The 24,682-nt window shown below is 36.3% G+C and overlaps 1 pseudogene; it reads left to right on the top strand.

Moving 5' to 3' along the window:
- The first annotated feature begins 932 nt into the window (after nt 1–932).
- On the top strand, nt 933–1,031 carry LOC129063557 (uncharacterized; annotated as a pseudogene).
- Nucleotides 1,032–24,682: the final 23,651 nt, after the last annotated feature.

Here is a 24,682-nt window from a genome sequence, read left to right as displayed (position 1 = left end):
GTTGTTCATAACACCCTATTATTATTATTATGTCTTCAGTATCTGTAGTTCTATTTCCCTTTTTATTCCTATTGTTTATTTATATCTTTCTTTCTTTTTCTTTTTTTGTATGGAATAATTTTGCCTGAAGTCTATTTTATTGCTGTGAACCAATTCTTGGTTTTGTTTCTCTTCTAGATTATGTCTTTATTTGTATCAATAATCCTGCTCTTATTTCTAAACTACTATTTTTCTTTATGTTTGATATACTAGATTTATTATTAAATTTTTGAAGCTGGAATCTTAGCTCATAATGGTTGATCCTTTCTTTTCTGATATAAACATTTAAGCTATCAATTTCTGGGTAGCATTTTAAGTGCACCTCACAAATTCTGATACTTAGTGTTATATTGTTCAATTATAAATAATTTTCAATGTACATCATGATTCTTTTCTTTGACCCATGAGTTGTGGTGGTTTTGGTAAATTGGAATTTATCATCAATGTCAAACCTCTTTCTAGTTGCCTTCCAATCCTTCAGAATCTGGAAATATAAAAGGTTCCTATGTCAAATTTCCTTACAGTTGCAGTTCTAGATGTGACTTAAGTTCTTCCATTGGGTACACCAACACAATCTGAAAAGTGGAACAAAAGTTAACAATTGGGGCAGTCTTTAAACATGGCAACCCCTCCTCCCACAGACACACTGGATAAATAGCTACACATAGAGCAATTCCCTCTGAAAGAAATCCAGAAACTACCTGCGCCATTCCTATTCACTGAGAAAACAAGAAAATACCCACATCCCACACTGAAACAGGTAAGAAAGACTGAGACGCTCTCTCTATAAACCCCTCCACAGCATACAATTAGAGAAAGCTTGCAACTCCCATCTTTACCCTGAGTCATGAAGAGATTGGACTCCACATTTAGAGCCTCAACTTTTAAGACTACCACTTAAGCAGCACATATACCAAAACTGAAACAATACAGAGATTAGCATGGCCCTGGGCAAGGATGACACTCAAATTTGTGAGGCATTCCATATTTTTGCACAGGATATACAGTCAATAATATTGTATTAACTTTGCACAGTGGTAGATGGTTACTAGATATATTGGGGTGATCACATCATAAGGTATGTAAATATAAATCACTACACTGTACACCTGAAATTAATATAAATTAACACAATATGTCAACTGTACTTTTTTTTGGTCCATGTCCATGGATCATTCATGCATGTTCTTTGTCTAGTCCCTCCTCCTTCTTTCCACTATTGTCCTCTTTCCCCATCCCCTCTGGTCACTTTCAGTCTGCTCCATGTTTCCGTGCCTGTGGTTTATTTTGTTCATTAGTTTATTTTGTTGAATAGAGTCCACTTATAGGTGAGATCATATGGTATTTGTCTTTTATCAACTGGCTTATTTCACTTAGCTTAATATTCTCCAGTTCCATCCATGTTGTCGCAAAAGGTAGGAGTTTCATCTCTCTCTCTCTCTCTCTCTGTCTCTCTCTTTCTTAAATGCAGATTGATTTATTTTTTAAATGTCAAAGTTAATTATAAAATATTTTTAAAAATTTAAAACCATTATAAAGTCTCAGCAATTAAACCAACATGACACCAGCACAGAAATAATCAAGTAGATCAATGAAATATAATGAGCATTCTAAAGACAAATGTATATATCTGTCTAACAATATAGTATATGATTAAGTTGATATTTAAAATCAATGGGTAAAATAAGGCTTATTCAACTAATAAGGTGCATGGATCACTATTACTTGAAATAAAATAAATATAGAACCCTATTTCACACATTATACAAGAAATATTCAGGTGAGTTAAAAATCAATATGTAGAATCTAAGGAGTTTTAGAAGAAAATAGAACTAATATTTTTCATGACCTAAAGTAAAATATTCAAACCCAGAAACTATAAAGTAAATATTGATAATATAACTATATTAAACATCTAACTATATAGTAATATACATATAAAAAAAAGTTAAAGGGCAAGTAATAGAATAGAAAAGTATTTGCAACACATCTAAAACATGGTTAATAGGGGTTTTTTTGTTTGCTTGTTTTTTAGGGAAAAACGTTTTACAAACCTTTACTCAATAAATGGATACAGAATACCAAAAAGTCATTTAAAGCATTTTTTAAAAAAAATAATAGAAATAGGCAAGAAATGTACTAAAACAGACTTAGTTTCAACAAATAGTAAAGGAACAATTAAAATAACATCATTGTCACAATCAGATTAATGAGTATTAAAAATATTGGTAATATCAAGTATTGGCAACTATGAAAGGAACTGGGTATTCATAGACTCCTTTTTCTTCATCTTAAAGCAGTTCCTTTAGCACATTTTGCATGGCTAGTTTGGTGGAGGTATATTCTTTTAGCCTTCTTTTGTCTGGGAAACTCCTTATTTAACCTTCCTTTTTAATTGAGAGCCTTGCTGGGTAAAGCAGTCTTGGTTGCAGGCCTCTGCTTTCCATGACTTGGAATATTTCTTGCCAGTCCATTCTGGCTGCAGTGTTTCTGCTGAGAAGTCAGCTGCTAGCCATATTGGTGCTCCTTTATATGTTATTACCTCTTTCTCCTTTGCTTGTTTTAGGATTCTCTGTTTGTCTTTGATATTTGCCATTTTAATGATGTGTCTTGGAGTGGGCCTCATTGGGCTCCTCTTGAATGGGACCCTCTGTGCTTCCTGGACTTGTGTGACTTTTTCTCTCCTCCAATTAAGGAAGTTTTCCATGATACTTTTTCATATAGGTTTTCTATCCCTTGCTCTTCCTCTTCTCCTTCTGGTATTCCTATTATACAGATATTATTACATTTCAGGTTGTCCTGCATTTCCCTAAATGCCTCTTCATTCTTTTTTAGTATTTTTTCATTTTCTTGCTCTTGATTTATTCTACCTTGATTTTTTTTCTACCTTGTCCTCCAGCTCACTGATTCGATCCTCTACTGCATCTAGCCTCCTTTTGATTCCTTCTATTGTGTTCTTCAATTCAGAAACTGTATTCTTCATTACGTCTTGTCTCTTATTGATAGTTTCTATGTCCTTTTTCATGCTGATATTGTTTGCAGTAAGTTCCTCATAGTTTCCCTGTAGTTTTTTGTAATTTTCTCTGAGCTCACTGAGCTCATTGGGCTTCCTTAGAACTGTTGTTTTGAACTCAAGATTTGATAGTTTACTTGCCTCTATTTCATTTAGTTCTCTTTCTGGGGATTGCTCCTTTCCCTTCGATTAGGGCATATTTCTTTCTCTTCCCATTATTTGTGAGACTCTTCTCTTTTGCTTCTGATTCTTAAGTTGATCTGTCTTGATTTCCTGACTTTTGGTGTGAACTTCTATGGTTGGAGACCGTTGTTTTAACATTCTGAATCTTCCTCTCTCAACTGTAATTTCAAAAAAGAATCTCACCTGAGATTCATTCCAAAAACATCTAGCACTGAAAGCCAATAGGGCTTGAATCCATGAGATCCACAAAACTATAGCAAGCAAAGAGGCAGCTATTTTTTTTATTTATTGTTTGATTTTTAGAGAGAAAGGAAGGGGGAGAAGGGAAGAGAGAGAGAAAGACAAAAAGAGAAACATCAATTTGTTGTTCCTTTTATACATGCATTCATTGATTGCATCTTGTATGTGCCTTGGCTGGAGATTAAACCTACAACCTTGGTGTATAAGGACAACAGTAATGAAGTGAACTATCTGACCATGGCTGCAAATAAGCAGTTATTAAAAAGGAGCAAGGAGAATCTAAGATGGCTGTGGAGTAGGTAGAAATTACACTCACCACCTCCCAGGACCAAACCAGAATTACAATTAAATGACAAAACAATTAACCTAAATAACCAACTGAAGACTAGCTGAACAGAAGTCTAATAATCAAGGATTTCCAGAAAAAGCCAGAATGAGACTGGTAAGAAGGGCCAGGACACGAAAAGGGCTGGCCCCGTACCCACATGCAACTGTTGAGAATCTAGGGGGATATCTCAGCTGCAAAGAACCTCCCTGAGGAATGAGGGGTCTCAACCCCATGCCAGGCACCCCAGCCTGGAGCACCAGACCAGGTAAGAGGTGTCCACATAACATCTGGCTGTGAAATTAGTAGGGATTCTGCTCATCGGGGAGAGATGGGTGTCTGCTAGACACTCAGATGCCCTCTTTAAAGGCCAGCACACAAAATCTGATTTGCAGTCACTCACCCTGTGCTCCAGGGGAAGGAAGGTGGCTCAGAGCAGACTGGAGTCATACAGGGAGAGGCTGGGTTGTGTGGTCTGAGGGAGAGGGCTGAAAGGAGAACCACCAGGGTCCCTGTGCTGACTCTCTCTCCTACACCTCCCACAGATACCATCTTTCCTACATCAAACACTCTCCTCTGTACAGCATCAGCCTGAGACAATGAGCTAGCCCTACCTCTCAACTCCCTGTGGCCCCATCCTGCCATGTCCCTGGCCTTTAGAGGAGTCCACTGGCTGTGGCCAGCCTAGGCCCAGGGTACAGACTTTCTTGGAGGGCTTTAAGGAGGTCTGGGAAGGTTCATGCAGTGTCAAAACTAAGTTGTGTGGCTATAGAGTGAGGGTCTTGTTTCTCCTCACACACTTGACCAGTGCCTCCATATGTGTGTATAACTCTCCCTCCACATGACCAAATCTTGGTCTGTTTTAGCTCAATCAATTTGTCTGGCCTCCCCCAGATGACTCATAATGGTCCATTGGCACCAGGTGAGTGGCAGCTGGTATTGGTGTACCTTGGGATTTTTGCTGAGTGGCCTCAGACTCACAACTGGTGACGAGTGTGATCTACATCAGTTTGGAGAACACCACTCACCCCAACCTGGTGATCACTAAGAATCTAATTCACATAACTTGTATACTTCCAGAGGCTCTTTCAAAGAGTGAACCTAACAGGCAGTCAGGAGGCAAAGGTGAACCTTTGGGCCTTTACTGACCTGGCCTGGGCTCAGTGCCAGCCTTGATACACAGCTTGGCCCCACTCATGTGCTCCAAGGAAAGCAGAGGCAGCCAGAAACTGTGGATCACTCTGTGGCACCTAAAACATAGCCCAGGGCCAAACACAGGCAGCATCTGATACTGACATGCATCTGCAACCCTCACAAGAGGCCCCAGAACTAATACACCTGGTGGTGGACTACTGACCCACATGAGAGCATGACCCAATTAGCTCCAAAGTGGCATATCCAAAGGGAGATCTCCACAGGCACCAGACCCTGCTGGGGTGAATTCCACTTTATGGCATCAACCTCTGCACAGCAGCTTGTACACTTTGATCAGGGTCAGTCCTCACCATCAGCCAACCTGAGGGTTGAGTCCACCCATGGACTGGCCAATAACAATCAAGACTCAAACTACAACAGGAGAGTTTACATAATTCACTCAAGGGGCATTCCTAGGAGCACATGGCTCAGGTGACCAGGGAGACTGAGTTACTGAGTCTGACAGGACATCTACTACATAAGGCCACCCTACCAAGACTAAAGTCATAGCAGATCTACCTAATACACAGAAACATACACAGACAGGGAGTAAAAATGAGAGGATGAAGAAACATGCCCAAAATGACAGAACTGAAGAAATCCCCAGAAAAAGAAGTAAATAAAAGGACGGCAAGCAATCTACCAGATACTGAGTTCCAAATAATAATTATAAGGCTGCTCAAACAAATTAGGGTAAGAATGGAGGAACTCAATGAGAACTTAAAAACAAAGAAATAGTAAGCATAACAAAGGACACAGAAACCATTAAAAAGTCTGAAATAAAGAATGCAATATTTGAAACAAAGAATATACTAGAAGGAATCAACAAGAAACAAGATGAAGCAAAAAACTGAATCAGCAATTTAGAAGACAAGGTAGGAGAAAACTAAACAGCAAAAAAAAAAAAAAATTTAAATGAGGATTCTTTAAGGGGCCTCTGCGGCAACATCAAACATAATAATATCCACATCCCTGGGATACCAGAACGAGAAAAGAGAGCAAAGGACTAAGAGCCTATTTGAAGAAATAATGACTGAAAACTCCCCTAACCTGGTGAAGAAAAAAGCAGCACAAGCCCAAGAAGCACAGAATCCCAAACAAAATAGAGCCAAGAAGGCCCAAACCAAGATACATCAAAATTAAAACGGCAAAGGTTAAAGACACAGAGGGACCCTTAAAAATAGCAAAAGACAATAACCTACAAGGGAGTTCCCATAAGAGTATCAGCTGATTTCTCAACAGAAATATTTCGTCCAGAAGAGATTAGAACAAAATAGTGAAAGGGATGAAAAAATCAAGAACCTGCAATCAAGACTACTCTACCCAGTAATGATATCATTTAAAATTGAAGAAGAAATGAAGAGCTACCCAAGACCAAACCAAAAAAAACATTTCATTATCATCAAACCACCATTACAAGAAATGTTAAAGGGTTTTCTTTAAGAAGAAGAAAGAAAGAGAAACATACATATAATAAATAAAATTACAATAAAAAAATACCTACCAATAATCACTTTAAGTGTAAATGGCTTGAATACTACAATCAAAAGACATACAGTAGCTAAATGAATAAGAAAATAAGACCCACATATATACAGTCTATAAGAGACTACCACAGAACAAAATACATGCACAGACTAAAAGTAAAGGGATGGAAAAAATTTTCATGCAAATGGAATCTTAAAAAAGCTGGGGTAGCAATACTTACATCAGAAGAAAATAGACTTTAAAACAAATACTATAATAAGAGACAAAGAACATTACATAATGATAAATGGATCAATCCAATGAGAGGATAGAACCATTGTTAACATTTAGGTACCCAAGACAGGGACACCTAAAAACATAAAGCAAATCTTGATGAACATAAAGGGAGAGATTGACAGTAATACAGTAGGGAATTTTAACACCTCATCGACATCAATGGATAGATCTTCCAAACAGAAAATCAACAAGGAAACATTGGCCTTAAATGACACACTAGACCAGATGAGTTTTATCAATATTTTCTGAGCATTTTACCACAAAGCAGGAAAATATACATCTTTTTTAAGTGCACATGAAACATTTTCCAGGATAGATCACATGAGACACAAAACAGTCTCAATAATTTAAGAAGATTTAAATTCGATCAAGCACCTTCTCCAACAACAATGGTATGAAACTAGAAATCAATTAAAAGAAATAAAACTAGCCTTGATGGGTGTGGCTCAGTTGGTTGGGCATCGTCTCACAAAGCAAAAAGTAACTGGTTTGATCAGGGCACATGCCTGGGTTGTAGGCCCAGTCCCTGGTCAGTGCACATATGAAAGGCAACTGATCATGTTTCTCTCCTTCTCTTTCTTCCTCCCGTTTTCTCTATCTAAAAATAAATAAATAAAATATTTTTTAAAAAGAAAAGAAAAAAATTAAAACCTGTTATATATAACGAATGGGTTAACAAGGAGATTAAGGAAAATCAAAAGATACCTTGAAACAAATAAAAATGAGAACACATCAACCCAAAATCTATTAGACCAGCAAAAGTAGTCCTAGGAGAAAAATCAGAGCAATACAGTCCTACCTCAAGAAACAAGACAAATCTCAAATAAACAATCTAACCTTATGTGTGATGGAACTAGATAAAGAACAACAAACCAAGCCAAAGTGAATAGGAGAAAAGAAATAATAAAGATTAGATTGAAATCAACAAAACAGCGTTTTTAAAAAGCAGTACAAAAAGTCAATGGAACAAAGAGCTGGCTCTTTGAAAAGATAAACAAGATGGATATACTTTTAACCATACTCATCAATAAAAAAAAAAGAGAGAGAGAGAGAAAAGACTCAAATAAATAAAATCAGAATTGAAAGAAGAGAACTAATAACTGACACTACAGAAATAAAAAGGATAATAAGAAAACACACAACTATATGCCAACAAATTGAACAATCTTGAAGAAATGGGTAAATTCCTAGAAACATACAATTTTCTAAAAGTGAATTAAAAAACAGATCTGAACAGAATAATTACAACCAACAAAATCAAAGCAGTAATCAAAAAACCCCTAACAAATCAAAGTACTGAACTGAATGGCTTAACAAATGAATTTTACCAAACATTCAAAGAAAAAGTAACACTTATTTTTCTCAAACTATTCCAAATAATTCAAGAGGAGGGAAGGTTCCCAAGCTCATTTTCAAGGCAGCACTATCCTAATTCCAAAAAACAGATAAAGATGCTACAAAGAAAAAAAAAAAACATATGCCAATATCCCTGATGAAATCCTCAACAAAATATTAGCAAACTGAATTCAGCAATACATTAAAATGATCATACACCATGATCAAGTGGGATTTATTCCTGGAATGCAAGGTTGTTACAATATCTGCAAACCAATTAATGTGTTACATCACATAAACAAAATGAAAGATAGAATTCATATGATCATTTCACTTCTGGCCAAGATGAAGGCATAGGTAGATATGCTTTGCTTCCTTGCACAACAAAAAAAAGGACAACAAATTTAAAAACAAAAAACAACTGGATCTGCCAGAAAGGAACGGTGTGGAAGTCTGACAAGCAAGGAGTTAAAGAAGAAACATTCATCCAGACTGGTAGGAAGGCAGAGACAGGAAGCTGGGGCAGAGAGGACTTGCAGCAAGGTGGCAGACTGGGCAGTCCCACATTCGTGGGACTCACAGATAAGCTGTGAGGAATAACTGGGGAGCAAGACAGATAGTGTGACCCATGTTTCCAGTATGGGAAACTAAGCCCCAAAACCTCTGGCTGTAAAAACCTGTGAGGGTTGCAGCAGTGGGAGAAACTCCCAACCTCACAGGAGAGTTCATTGGAGAGACCCACAGGGTCTTAGGATGTACACAAAACCATCCACCTGGGAATCAGCACCTTAAGGGCCCAATTTGCTTGTGGGTAGCAGGGGAAGTGACTGAAAGTGGGTTGAGAGCCATGCAAGCAGCAGTGTTCCCTCTCTGATTCCTCCTGTACATACAAAGCCACAACCCACTGAAGTGGATTGCCCCCCCACCACAAATACCTAAGGCTCCACCCTTACAACCTAACAGGTGTGCTGAGACAAAGAACTATGGCTCAAAGGCACAAACAGATCAAAATACCAGAAAAATAACAAAGTGAAGAGGAGATAGCCAACCTATCAGATGCAGAGTTCAAAACACTGGTAATCAGGATGCTTATGGAAATGACCAAGTACAGATGCAAAATAGAGGGAGAAGTGAAGGCTATGCAAAGTGAAATAAAGAAAAATATACAGGGAATCAACAGTAAAGGGAAGAAAACCAGGACTCAAACCCATGATTTGGAACTAAAGGAAGAAATAAACATTCAACCAGAACAGAATGAAGAAACAAGAATTCAAAAACATGAGGAGAGGCTTAGGAACCCCAGGGACAACTTTAAATGTTCCAACATCCGAATCGTGGGGTGCCAGAAAGAGAAGAGAAAGAGCAAAAAATTGAAAACTTATTTGAAAAAACAATGAAGGAAAACTTCCCCAATCTGGCAAAGGAAATAGATTTCCAAGAAGTTCAGGAAGCTCACAGAGTCCCAAAAAAATTGGATCTAAGGAGGAACACACCAAGACACATCATAATTAAATTGCCAAAAATTAAAGATAAGGAGAGAATCTTAAAAGCAGCAAGAGAAAAGGAAATAGTTACCTACAAAGTAGTGCCCATAAGACTATCAGATGATTTCTCCAAAGAAACCTTACAGGCAAGAAGGGACTGGAAAGAAGTATTCAAAGTCATGAAAGGCAAGGATCTGCATCCAAGACTACTCTACCCAACAAAGCTATCATTTATAATGGAAAGACAGATAAAGTGCTTCCCAGATAAGGTAAAGTTAAAGAAGTTCATCATCACCAAGCCCTTATTATATGAAATGTTAAAGGAGCTTATGTAAGAAAAAGAAGATCAAAACTATGAACACTCAAATGACAACAAACTCACAACTATAAATAAATAACCTTAAAAAAAAAAACCTAAGCAAACAACTAGAACAGGAGCAGAATTACAGAAATGGAGATCACATGGTGGGTTATCAGGAGCGAGAAGTAGGTGGGAGATGTGGGAAAAGGTACAGGGAATAAGCATAAATGGTATGTACAAAATAGACAGGGGGAGGTTAAGAATAGTATAGGAAATGGGCTGGTGCATCCCTCCACACCATGTCCCTATCCTTTCTTGGAGAGTGAATAAATACTAAGTTCTTTAAAAAAAAAAAAGTATAGGAAATGGAGAAGCCAAAGAACTTATGTGTATGACCCATGGACATGAACTAAGAGTGGGGAATGCTGGTGGGAGGAGGGGTGCAGTGCAGAGGGGAGTTAAGGGGGGAAAAAGGGACAACTGCAATAGCATAATCAATAAAATATACTTAAAAATCATATGATCATATCAATAGATGCAGAAAACATTTAACAAAATCCGCCACCCATTTATAATTAAAACCTCAGCAAAGTGGCAAAAGAAGGAACATACCTCAAGGTAATAAAGGTCATATATGACAAACCCACAGCTAACATCGAACTCAATGGGGAAAACTAAAAGTATTTCCCTTAAGATCAAGAACAAGACAAGAATGTCCACTTTCACCACTCTCATTAAACATAGCACTGGAAGTTCTAACCACAGAAATCAAGCAAGAAAAAATAAAAGGCATCCATATTGGAAAGGAAGAAGTAAAACTGCCATTATTTGCAGATGACATGATATTGTGTACAGAGAACCCTAAAGATTCCACCAAAAAACTACTAGAAGTGATAAATAAATTCAGTAAAGTAGTAAGATACAAAATAGATATTCAGGAATAAGTTGCATTTTTTTATATACCAATAACAAACTACCAGAAAGAGGAATTAAGAAAACAGTCCCATTTAATCAATAAATAAGATACTGAGGGATAAATTTAACCAAGAGGGTAAAAGGCCTGTACTCAGAAAATTATAAGGCACTGAAGAAAGGAACTAAAAAAGATATAAATAAATGGAAGCATATACCATGCTCAAGGATACAAAGAATTAACAGCATTAAAGTGTCCACGCTACCCAAAGCAGTCTACAGATTCAATGCAATCCCTATCAAAATACCAATGGTGTTTTTCACAGAACTAGAACAAATAATTCAAAAATTTACATGGTACAACAAAAGACCCCAAATAGCCACAGCAATCTTGAGAATGAAGGATAAAGTAGGAGGTATGCCACCTGATATCAAACTATAGTACAAGGCTATAGTAATCAAAGTAGCGTGGTATTGGCATAAAAACAAAAATATAGATCAATGGAACAGAATAGTCCAGAAATAAACCCACTCCCACAGAGTCAATTAATGTTTGACAAAGGAAGCAAAAAAATAAAAAATACAATGGAGTAAAGACAATCTCTTCAATAAATGGTGTTGGGAAGATTGGACATATCCATACAAAAAGAAATGAAACTTGACCACCTTCTTACACTATATACAAGAAAAGACTCAAAATTAATTAAAGACTTAAATGTGCCCAATGGTGTGGCTCAGTTGGTTGGGCATTGTCCTGCGAAGCATAAGGTCATGGATTCGATTCCCAACTAGTGCACATGCCTTGGTTGTAGGTTTGGTCCTGCAGTGAGGGCACATTCGGGAGGCAGCCAATCAATGTTTCTCTCTCACAACTATGTTTCTCTCCCTCTCTTGTTCCTTTATTTTCACTCTAAATAAATAAATTAAATATTTTTTAAAAAGACATAAATGTAAGAATCAAAACTATAAAACTCCTAGAAGAAAACATAAACAGTAAAATTTCTGAAATTTCACTTAACAATATTTTTTCTGATATATCTTGTCAAGCAAGAAAAACAAAAGAAAAAATAAACAGATAGAACCACATCAAACTAAACTGGTTCTGCCCAGCAAAGAAAACCATCAACAATACAAAAAGACAGCCCACTGAATGAGTGAAGATATTTACTAATGTTACTGTATTTTGCAGTGTATATTGTGCACACACATTTTTGGCCCAAATTTTCAGGAAAAAAGTCTTTCATTTTAATTTTTTAATTTAATTTTTTATTTCTATTTAGATACTTATTTATGTGTTATAAAGGAATTTTAGCATTTGTTTTTGATCACATTACGGTACCAGAAATTTTACATAACAAATAATTATAAAACACAAGAACAGATATAAGGCATTTCAGGTACTACCCATGTATAATGTGCATCTTTATTTTTCCCTCAAAAATTTGTGCAAAAATGTGTGTGTTATACATGGTAAAATACAGTACATCTGATAAAGGTTAATACCTAAAATTTATAAAGAACTCATATGGATTGGAAGATGGTGGCTGAGTAAGTGGAAGCTGAATCCACTTGCTCTTGCCCTCAACTCAGAATTTTGGCTGGTCTCCTGACAAGTAACCTGAACAATCAACAGAAGCTTAGCTGATAGGAAGTTCTGAAACCAAGGAGTAGAGAAGTAGCCTTGCACTGACCAGTTTGCAAGCACTACATCCAACAGTGAAGCTCTGCAGAACAGTCAGGCCAGGCTCAAGAACACCCTGTTGGTCTTCCCACAAGAAAAGAAAGGGAGATGCTAAGGGGAGTCTTTCTGAACTTTTCTCAGCCAGGACAAGATATTCTGGTTCCTAGGGCCCTCTTCCACCGAAACCAGCTGGGTTGAGTGCAGAAATTGGCACAGCAAGGGGAATTCAGGGCCACACCCAGCCTCAGCTCTTACACTGAACTGCCATCAGCACCAAGCAGGAAAGAGTTGACTCTCTTACACAGATTGGCCCCTCACATGAAATGGACAGCTAATTCATCAGAAACTCTACATTACTGTAAATAATCTGGGTCAGACCAAGACATGTAGCACAGGGACAGGGGAACACACCCACAATCTTCCTTGAAGATTAAACAGTACCTCACAGGGGAAATCTCCCACCATCCCTGAAGCAGGTGGAGGCAACAGGCAAACACCAAACTCTGCCGGGATGAATTCCACCTTGTTCTTTTTTAGTATTTGCATTATTTTTTTTTCTCGTGCATAGCTTTTTAACATTTTTCCTTTTTCTTCAATTTTATTCCTGTTACTTTTTTATTTTCATTTCAAATCTCATATTTTACTCTTCCCTTGCCTTAGTCCATTTTTGCCTTCTTCCTTCCCTCTCTTATTCTTGTTTTAAATTTTATTTTCCCCCTCTCTACACTGTGTTTCTATTCCTTAACTCTTACTATTTCTCCTCCCTCTAGCCTCTTAAAATCATTTTTCTTTCCTTTAGTCACCTTACATTCTTTTTCCCTTTCTTACAATACTTTTATATTCTTTCCACCTTTATTAATCTTTGCTTGTTTGTCATTGATATTACAGTTGTTGTTGTTTGTCTTCAATTTTATTCCTATTTGTTCACTATTTTTTATTTTTAAATTTCATAGTATATTCTACTTCTGTCATACTCCATTTTTGCCTTCTTTCTGCCCTTTCTTAGTTTCTTTTGAAATTTGTTTCCCTTCCTTAGCATAGTATCTATTCCTTACTCTTATTATTTCTCCTTTGTCTATCCCCTCCAAATCATTTTCCTTTCCTGTAGGTACCACATATTCTTTCTTCCTCTTTCTTAGAATATTCTCATTCTCTTTCCACCTTTATTAATCTTTGCTCAATTGTCATTGATATTGTGCAGTTGTTTTTCTCTTCAGTTCTGTTCCTATGGTTTCACAATTTTTCTTTTCAAATCATAGTATACTCTTCTCTTTTCTTATTTCATTTTGCTTTCTTCCTTCCCTTTTTTGTTTATGTTTTAAATTTTACTTTTTCTTCTCCTTCACCTTTTTTCTAATCCCTCACTTAGTATCTCTCCTCCCTCTAACATTTCAAAATCATTTTTCTTTCTTTTACTCCTCTCTTACCTTTTTTCCTTATAATATGTTTATTTTCTTTCCACCTTTATTAATTTTTATTCATTTGTTGTTGATATTGCTGTTGTGGTTGGGGATATTTTTGCTGGTGTAGGTTTTGTATTCTGGGTTGTTCTGCCTTGTTCTGCCAGCACCTGTACAACAGCATAAGAGACATGGTGGGGGTGGTGACTCAGTCAGTCAGCTGGAGGGAAGAACCCACAAATGAGAGCCAACAACAATCAAAACCCAATTACAACAAGAGAGCCCACATAAATTGCATAAAGGGTATCACTAGAGCATCCAGCCTGAGTGATCAAATATACCACTGAGGCCCAGGGGAATCCTACCACAGAAGACTACCCCATGAAGACAGGGAGTCAAAGGAGGTCAATCTAATATGCAGAAACAAACAAAAAGAGTCACCTAAAATAGGGAAACAAAGAAACAACCTCAAATCAAAGGAAAGGAGGAATCCCCAGAAAAAGAGCTAAATGAAACAGAGGCAAGCAATTTAGCAGGCATAGAGCTCAAAGTAATGGTTATAAGGATGTTTAAGAAACTCAGGGAGAACAACAGGAACTTTATGGAAGCTACAAGGAATGGAGTGGGAACTATATCAGCATGAAAAAGGACATAGAAACTATGAATAAGAATCAGGTGGTAATGAAGAACATAATATCTGAAATGATGAATACACTAGAAAGAATTACAAGCAGGCTAGATGAAGCAGAGGACCAAATCCATTAGTTGAAGACAAGGTAGAAAAAAATACCCACAAAAGCAACAAAAAGAAAAAATATCCAAAAAGAGAGAGGATAGTTTAAGAGAGATTCAGGACAATATGAAACATAACACTTTCACATCATAGGGATACCAGAAGAAGAAGAAAAGGATCAAGGGATAAAAAAAACTCTTTGAAAAAAATGACAGAAAACTTCCCTAACTTAGTGAGGGGGAAAAGCCATAGAAGTTCAGGAAGAACAAAGGGTTCCAATTAAAATGAACTCAAAAAGGCTCACTCCAATACATTACAATTAAAATGGAAAAATTTATAGACAAAGAGAGAATCTTAAAGGTAGCAAAATAGAAACAGCTAGTAACATATACAAGGCAGCTCCAATAAGGCTATCTGCTGACTTCTCAGCAGAAGCACTACAAGCCAGAATGGACAGGCATGAAATATTCCAGGTAATGGAAACCAAAGACCTGCAATCAAAACTACTCTATCCAGCAAAGTTCTCATTTAAAATGGGAGGTGAAATAATGAGCTTTTTAGACAAAAAAAAAAGGTTAAAAGAGCATATATCCACTAAACCAGCATTGCAAGACATGCTAAAGTGACTGCTTTAAGAAGAAAGTCAGCGGGGGTGGGGGGGGGAGAGAACAACACAGGTAAAGGGGAAAATTGAAATGAATAAGTACCTATCAATAATAACCTTAAATGTAAATGGGTTAAATGCTCCAATCAAAAAAATATATGGTAGCTGAATGGATTAGAAAACATGATCTACATATTTGCTGTCTACAAGAGACCCACCTCATAGCAAAAGATCTACACAGGCTGCATGTGAAGGGATTGAAAAAAATATTCCAAACAAATGGACGTGAAATAAAACCTGGTGTTACAATACTTATATCAGATGAAATAGAGTTCAAAACAAAGGTCATAACAAGAGACAAAGAAGGTCACTATAATACTTAAGAGAGCAATGCAACAAGACGATATAACCCTGGCAAATATATAAGCACCCAACACAGAAGCATCTAAATATGTAAGAAAAATATCAGAGGACTTTAAGAAAGAATTTGACGGCAATACAGTTATTGTATGGGGATTTTAACTCCCCATAGTCAACAATAAATAGGTTTTGCAGACAAAGAATTACAAGGATATTGTGGCATTGAACAATGCTCTATGTCAAATGGACTTAACTGATATTTACAGAACATTTCACCCAAAGAAGCACAATATATGTTCTTTTCAAATGCACATGGATCACCACATGGTCTATCTTTGAAAAGGACACAAAAACATGCCTTAACAAATCAAGAAAATTAAAATCATATCAAGCATCTTCTTGGATCACAATGGCTGGAAACTAGAAACCAACCTCAAGAAAAAACTCAAAAACATTCAAATACATAGAGACTAAACATGTTATTTAAAAATTAACGGGTTAACAATGTGGTCAAGAAAGAAATGAAAAACTATCTGGAAACAAATGAAAATGAATACACAACAACCCAAAACCAGTTGGACACAGCAAAGGCATTCCTGAGAGGGAAGTTTATAGCACTAGAGACCCATCTAAAGAAGATAGAAGATTCTCAAATAAACAACCTAACCCTACATCTAAAAGAACTAGAGCAGAAGGAAGGGAATAATCAAGATCAGAGCAGAATTAAATTATATAGAGACTAAAAAAAAAAATTCAAAGAATCAACCAATCCAGAAGCTGGTTCTTTGAAAAGATAAACCAATATTGTAAAACTTTAACCAGACTCATCAAAAAAAAAAAAAAAAAGAGGACCCAAATAAATAAAGTCAGAAACAAAAGGGGAGAAGTAACAGTTGTCACCACAGAAATACAAAGGATTGCAAGAAATTACTATGATCAACTACACATCAAAAAATTGGACAACCTAGGCATAAGGGACAAATTTCTAGAAACATAAAATCTTCCAAAAGTGAATCAAGAAGCAGCAGAAAGACTGATAACAACTGGCAAAACTGAAGCAGTAATTAAAAAACTCCCAGCACACAAAAGCTCGAACCTGGATGGCTTCACAGGTAAATTTTATCAAAAATTTCAAAAGAGAAATACACCTACTATTCTCAAACTATTCCAAAAAGTTCAAGAACAGGGGAGACTTCCAAACTTATTTTACGAGGCCAGTATCATCCTAATTCCAAAACCAGTTAAAGACACAACAAAGATAGAAAATTACAGGCCAATATCTCTGATGAACAGAGATGCTAAGATCCTCCACAAAATATTGACAATTCATTAAAAAGATCATACACCACAATCCAGTGGGATTTATCCCAGGGATGCAAGGATGGTACAGTGTTCACAAATCAATGAACGTAATTCACCACATACACAAAATAAAGGACAAAAATCACATGAACATATTAACAGATGCTGAAAAAGCATTTGATAAAACGCAGCACCCATATGATAAAAACAACCAGTAAAGTGGGAATAGGGGGATCATATCACAAAATAAAAAAAGGCCATATACAAGAAACCCACAGCCAACATCATACTCAATGGGCAAAAATAAAAGCATTTCCTTTAAGATCAGGAATGAGACAAGGATGTCTGCTTTCACCATTCCCATTCATTATGGAACTAGAAGTTTTGGCCACAGCAATTAGACAAGAAAAAGAAATAAAAGGCATCCAAATTGGAAAAAAAAGAAGTAAAAATGTCATTATTCACAATGACATGATAGTTTACATAGAAAACCCTATAGTCTCCATCAAAAATTTCTTGACCTAATAAGTGAATTCAGCAAAGTAGCTGGATATAAAGTCAATATTCAGAAATTGATGAACTATCAGGAAAACAAACTAAGAAAAAATACCATTTACCAGAGCAACAAGAAAAATAAAGTACCTACAAATAAATTTAACCAAGGAGGTAAAAGACCTATACTCGGAAAATTATAGAACATTGTAGAAAGAAATTGAGGAAGATACAAATAAATGGAAGCATATACTGTGTTCATGGGTTGGAAGAATTAACCTCATTAAAATGTCCATACTACCCAAAGCAATCTATAGAGTCAACACAATTCCTATTAAAATATCAATGGCATATTTCACAGATCCAGAAAAAATATTTCAAAAATGTATATAGAACCAAAAAGGACCCAAATAGCCTCAGCAATTCTGAGAAAGAAGAATAAAGTTGGAAGGCTCATAATACCTGATATAAAACTATACTATAAGGCCACTGTAATTAAAACAGTCTGGTACTGGAATAAGAACAGACACATAGATCAATGGAACAGAATAGAGAGCTCAGAAATAAACCCATGTCTCTATTGTCAACTAATATTTGACAAAGGGGGCATGAACATACAATGGAGTGAAAACAGTCTCTTCAATAAATAGTGTTGGGAGAACTGGACTGGTATATGTAAAAGAAAAAAAATGAAACTAGACCATCAACTTACACCACACACCAGAATAAACTCAAAGTAAATAAAATACTTAAATATAAGTCATGATACCAGAAAAGTCCTAGGAAAAAATATAGACAGTAAAATTTCAAATATCCCATGTAAACAATATTTTACCCATATATCTCCTCGGGCAAGGGAAATAAAGGAAAAAACAAACAAAGGGGACCACATTAAATTAAAAAGCTTCTGCACAGCTAAAGAAACCATCTTCAAAATGACTGCATGTGAGAACATACTTGCCAATGATACATTGGACAAGCACTTAATCTCCAAAATATATAAAGAACTCACACACTTCACCTTGGCTAGTGTGGCTCAGTGGTTGAGCACCAGCCTGCGAACCAAAAGACTGCTGGTTCTATTCCCGTCAGGGCACATGCCTGGGTTGTGGTTCAGGTCCCTTGTTAGGGGCGCACAAGAGGCAACCACACATTGATGTTTCTCGCTCTCTCTCCCTCCCACTCCCTCTCCCTTAAAATAAATAAATTAAATCTTTAAAAGAAAAAAACAACTCATACACCTCAACACCATGAAAACAATCAATACAATTAAAAAATGGGCAAAGGATCTGAACAGATACCTCTCCAAGGAGGACATACTGATGGCCCATAGACATATGAAAAAGTGCTCAACACCACTAGCCATCAGAGAGATACAAATTAAAACCACAATGAGATATACCTCACACCATCCAGAATGGCCATCATTAATAAATTAATGAGCCACAAGTGATGGTGAGGATGTGAGAAAAGAGAACTCTAGTGCAGTTTTTGTGGGAATGCAGACTGGTGCGGGCACTGCAGTAAACAGTATGGATTTTCCTCAAAAAGTTAAAAATGGAACTGCCTTATGACCCAGCAATTCCACTGCTGGGAATATACCCTAAGAATCCTAAAACACAGCTCAAAAGAATTTATGCATCCCTATGTTCATAGCAGCACTATTTACAATAGCCAACTATTGGAAACAGCCTAAGTGCTTATCAGTAGGTGAGCAGATTAATAAACTGTGGTACATTTACACAATAGAATAGTATGCAGCAGAAAAAAGAAGGAATTCCTTCCTTTTGTGACAGCATGGGTGGAACTGGAGACTACTATGCTAAGTGAAAAAAGCCAGTCAGTGAAAGACAAGTACCATATGGTTTCACTCATATGTGAAATCGAATGAACAAAATAAACTGATGAGCAAGATAGAACCAGAGACACAGAAACATATAATAGACTGACTACTGTAAGAGGGGAGAAGGGAGGGGAGAGTGGTGAAAGGAGGGGCAAGGGATTAGTCAAAGAACATGTATGAATGACCCATGGACAAGGACCACAGAGTGGGAACTGACTGAGGGAGGGAGAGGTGGGCTGAGGGAGGGAGAGGTGGGCTGAGTGGAGGGGAACAAAGGGGAAAAAATTGAAACAGCCTTCAACTTTTGGCTCCGAGGAGGCAAAGGTGCAATTTTCGTCCAGAATCCGAGTTCATCCAACAACAGTTGCCTCCACCATGCCACCAGAGTTAGACCCTGACAAGATTAAAGTTGTATAACTGAGGTGTACTGGCAGGGAAATTGGTAGCATGTCTACTCTGGCACCCAAGATCAGCCCCTCTGGGTCTGTCTCTAAAAAGGTTGGTGATGACATCGCCAAAGCAACTGGTTAATGGAAGGGTCTGAGGTTACAGTGAAACTGAGCATTCAGAACAGGCCCAAATTGAGGTAGTACCTTCTGCCTCTACCCTGATCAACAGAGCCCTCAAAGAACCACGATGAAACAGAAAGAAGCAAAAAAAATATTAAATACAGTGGAAATATCACTTTTGATGAGATTGTCAACATTACCTGACAGATGCAGCACTGATCTTCAGCCAGAGCATTCTCTGGAACCATTAAAGACTGCCCAGTCGGTGGGCTGAATGTTGATGGCCGCCACCCCCATGACATCATGGATGATGTTAACAGTGGTGAGATGGGTTGCCCAGTTAGTTAAGAACTATGAAGGAAAATATTTCAATTAAAGATCATTTGACAACCAAAAAAAAAAAATTGGGACAGCTGTAATATGATAAATAAAAAAGTAAAAGTTAATTTTATTAAAACTTTTTTTAAAAAGAACTCATATAACTCTACACCAAAAAAACAAACAATCCAAACAAAAATGGGCAGAGGTTCTGAATAGACACTTCTGTAAAGAGGACATATAAATGGCCAATAGACATATAAAGAAACTACATCACCAGTCATCACAGAAATGCAAATTAAAACCACAATTTGAAATCATTTCACACCTGTCAGAATGACTATCATCAATAAGTCAACAAACAACAAATGTTGGTGAGGGATGTAGAGAAAACTGTAGATGTCATGTTTAAATATTTGATAATTTTATGAAAATATAATTTTTGTACTTCTCTTTTAATTTTCTAAGGTTGATCATATTTCAACTTTATTGGTTATTTATATTTTGTTTCTGAAAATAGTCCTAAATTTTATACCTTGTAGCTGCCATTGTTAATGTCCTCTAGAATCATTTTTTGGAGGCTGATGCTATGTCTTCTACCTTAAACTTTGCCATTCAAAAGTAGCACATTCTATAAAATATTCTGTAAAATATCTCTGCTTGGACCTAAACTTTTCTATTTCCTGATGTTTCTTATAGATTCTTGACTACCCCAATTCTCCATTGTATGCTCACCATTGTGTATTATTTAAATTGCTAACAAAGTCCATTTTTTTAGAATCTGGCTTCACATTGTTGTAGGGCCATACCTGGGGTCAAAGTAGACCCAGTCTCTTTTTTTCCTAGTTCGTATCTTACCACATATTGCCAAACTGGAAAACCTATATGCATTTTCCCCTCACCTTGCCCGTTAGGTCCCACATTTATGTCTTTGCTGATTTTAATTCCATTCTCTGCCTTATCTTTTTATCTCTAATTCAGGCTCTGTAGAGAATTTCAAATTCTACATTTTTTCATATAAACTAAACTTATCTTGGACAAAGGTTTCTGGGAACCACTGTTACTTGATTTTTTCTTCTCATAAGACAGTTAGCATGTTTTGTCTCTTATAGTTAACCTGTAGATATGCAAATAATCGGTTCTTGAAAGGCTGGCCTTGTTCCTTCCTTCTCATGAAACCATGACGTTTTGCACACAAGAGAGTCTTGATTTATATTTGTTCAATTGAATTATACCTACTTGGTTATTGGAGAAATTCAGTCTTATTGCAAAGATTAAGTCCTTCATCAAATAGCCTCAAAACTTCTCTTGGGTTTTTATATTTGTTTTTCAGGGATGCTTGGAAGTTATTATTACTCTGGCTTAAAGAATACCTTTATAGATATTCTTTTATGGGATGCCTTTTTAACTTTGTAAATAGCATAGACATGTTGTACTTTGAGTCACTTTGTGCTCTGAGCAGCAAAACCTCAAAAACAGTTAATTTTGAAGAAGGTACTTCTGAATTTGAGTGCTATTAATAGTATCTGTATATTTAGGGAGGTTTAATTTTATTACTTCCAGCTTTATATGAAAATAAGAATGTTAACAATGTCAATGGGAAGTGAACTTTGGGGACTGACTTTAATAGACAAATACAGAAAATCTATAACAAGCATTTCAAATGTAAATTGCTATTTCTATAATATTTAAGGGTGAATTACCAGTACTTTTTGTTCTGAAATAATTTATATGTCAGTTTATACTTTTCATAGATTTATACATAATTACAGCTTAATAATTATTTGTTGTTTATCCATATTGCCTCATCTTTAGCATAGTTTAATAGGTAGACAGCGTTTTCAACTTCCATTTTGCAAAGAAGGAAATAATTCATGAAGAAGTAACATAATTAGCCAAAATTATCAGAAAACAGAATATTGAAACTGGATGTATGTACGTTAGCATCTTGCTATTAAAAATGTGGCCCATAGACTAGAAGCTTTGGCATCACCTTGCTGAAAATGCAGGGCCTCAATTCAGATCTCTGGTTCAGATTTTGCATTTTAACAAGATGCCCATCCACACGATACCTTTGCACATTAAAGTTTGAGAACTGGTTAAATATGAGTATCTTGTCACACTTTCTGTCTGTTTTAAGATGTAGGGTGGTTTATTATCAATCAGGTATGTCAGGTATGTGGGAACACGCAGTTCCCAAGAGGAGGGAGCACAGCATGCTAAGCAGGGCCACACAGGGAAGCCCCAGGGCCAATGAGGAGGCAAGGGGAGTGAGGTGGAAATGCAGACAAGAACTTTTATTGTGGTTTCCCTGGGAAAGGCAAGGCAGGATAAGCAGTATTAGGACTGGCTAATTTGAATCTGTCAGTGGGCATAATGGTATAGAGGGTATAGATATAGAAGTTGTCTATAGTTGTCTGGTACCTGGCCCTGGATTGATTAGGGCAGGAAAATAGTGGCCTAGAGTGTAAGAGCCCAATAAAGGAGGTGGCAGAGGTATGGGCTCTGGGAGGGGTGGTCTTTTCAGGTTCAGCAAACATGTCAAGCATCGGAAAAACAAAAAATAGAAAGGTATGAATACATTATTACATAAAGTAAAATCCTGCCATAATGTAAGGATCAGAATCCAACAAGCTTCATCATGTCAAATATGGAGACGCAGTCATTACAAGGGTTATGGAAGGACTGTGTGAGACTGTTCGGCTAGCCCCCTGGAGTTCCCAGGGGTCTGGCTGTGCAGACAAATTTGTTCAGGTCCCAGCTACCAATGACCACTGCCTGAAGGCAGCTCTCCACTTTGGTTTATTTCTTTATAAGTGGAGATTATTCTGATTTCTGTGACTGACAGGGACCTCAAGCGGTGCAGCAGTAATTCTGGAAATAATTCCATGAGTTAGCATCTGATTCAATACCAGAATTTGGGTATAGAGAATAGTTAAGTCAGAGGACCTGCCCTCATTTACCTACTTATTGCTTTCTCACTTCTCACACTTCAAGCCTACTAGTCCTCCTCACCTAAAGGTAGGAACAAGATGCATTTCTGCCATTCCTATTTAAAAATGTGGAAGAAGAATAGAATGCCTGTTAGCATAATTAGTGAGGTTAGGGAACTCTAGGGACACATGGTGCCCACTAAAGAAAAATAACAATGCCATCCACTTACCCAGTACCCAGGTACTACAGAGATGCTAGCACATTAATCTTAATACACAAGCATGAAAATTGAGGCTCAAGGAGGTTTAGTATTTGATCAAAGTTACTACGTGTTGGATAGTGTCAATAAGAGATACAATAATTTCCTGATTTTTCTGAAATAGCTATGGTTTAACATTTTTAGGTCAGCTTCGTTTCCTTTTGTACTCAAAGCTAAATTATTTATCAAATCTAAAATGTTCCCAGGACTGCCTTGGCTTGGATCATATAGGTTGATAAATCTATGATATAATTTAAATGTATCATTTAAATCAGAATAATATGAATTTTGCAGAGATGTACAAATATGGGAGAGAGTTTATGTGGGATTATAAAGCAATATCTTAAATTTTTGCTATTTGTATTGAGGTATAATTTACATACATTAGCATTCATTAATTTTAAAGATTTAATTCAACAATTTTGGCAACTATGTCCTCTCAGGTATAGTTGTTTGTCAGGTTTATAATAAATTTGATATATTACATACACACACACACACACACACACATATATATATCTGTTTCTCAGATATATTGTCTTAAGTTAAAATTTACCTTTTACCATAACAAGACATCATGCATTTCCTATGTAGCTAATATGTTAATCAAGATTTTTGTTATTTATAATCTAACACATTTCCTTTACTTTTAGTATGTTATTCTTATTTATAAACTTTTAAAACAGCTCTGTGCCATGCCAATTTAAATTTCTCAAAAACAGGTTATCTGTGTGACAAAATGAATTACTATGGAAAAAGAGTACTATATTACTATATCAGATTATGACTACATTATAATAATTGTTCAAAATACAATAAAATGTCTTTAAGTGCAAGATTATGAGGATATTATTAAAACAACATATAACTATCCACATTAACCCAAGTTGTTTTCAAACTTTAACGCCATCAGAATCACTCCAAAAGCTTCTAAAAACAGATCAGTGGGCCCTACCTCCTGAGTTTTCCATCCAGTGTCTCCTAGGTGAGGTTGACAGAGCTACTCTTAGGACCATAACATATATAATGCAGTTTTAGATAATATATTTAAATTTATGTTAAAAATATGTTATAGCTCTCAAAGGTTTTCTAATATTTTGAGTCAATATACTTTTAAAATAGATTGGTGATGCTGTATGTTTGGTTAGTTGTGATGAGTTGCATCAACTTGAGTTAGTTGTATCTGATTGCTGCATTATATTCCACTGTAAGTCTCACTATATTTTACTGATGGAATATGCTAGTAATAGACAGTAAGTAATAAATTAACTCAATTCCAGATAAGAGTATGCTTATGCATTTCATTTATCTAATTACAACAAATTGTTCTCTAGAATGACTTTAATTTTATATTCTGGCATAAAAATATAATTTTACTAATTTACTTGATTTTGTTTTTCCTTCACTCATGACAATGTAAGGCTTCTGAGAGCAAAAACATTTATTTTGTTCATCTT

This window comes from Pteronotus mesoamericanus, unplaced genomic scaffold, assembly GCF_021234165.1.
Source record: "Pteronotus mesoamericanus isolate MK-2021 breed Mesoamerican mustached bat unplaced genomic scaffold, CSHL_Meso_final scaffold_85, whole genome shotgun sequence".
NCBI classification, from domain to species: Eukaryota; Metazoa; Chordata; class Mammalia; order Chiroptera; family Mormoopidae; genus Pteronotus; species Pteronotus mesoamericanus.
Note: the sequence above shows the minus strand (reverse complement) of the source record. Positions and strands in the feature narration are given on the sequence as shown.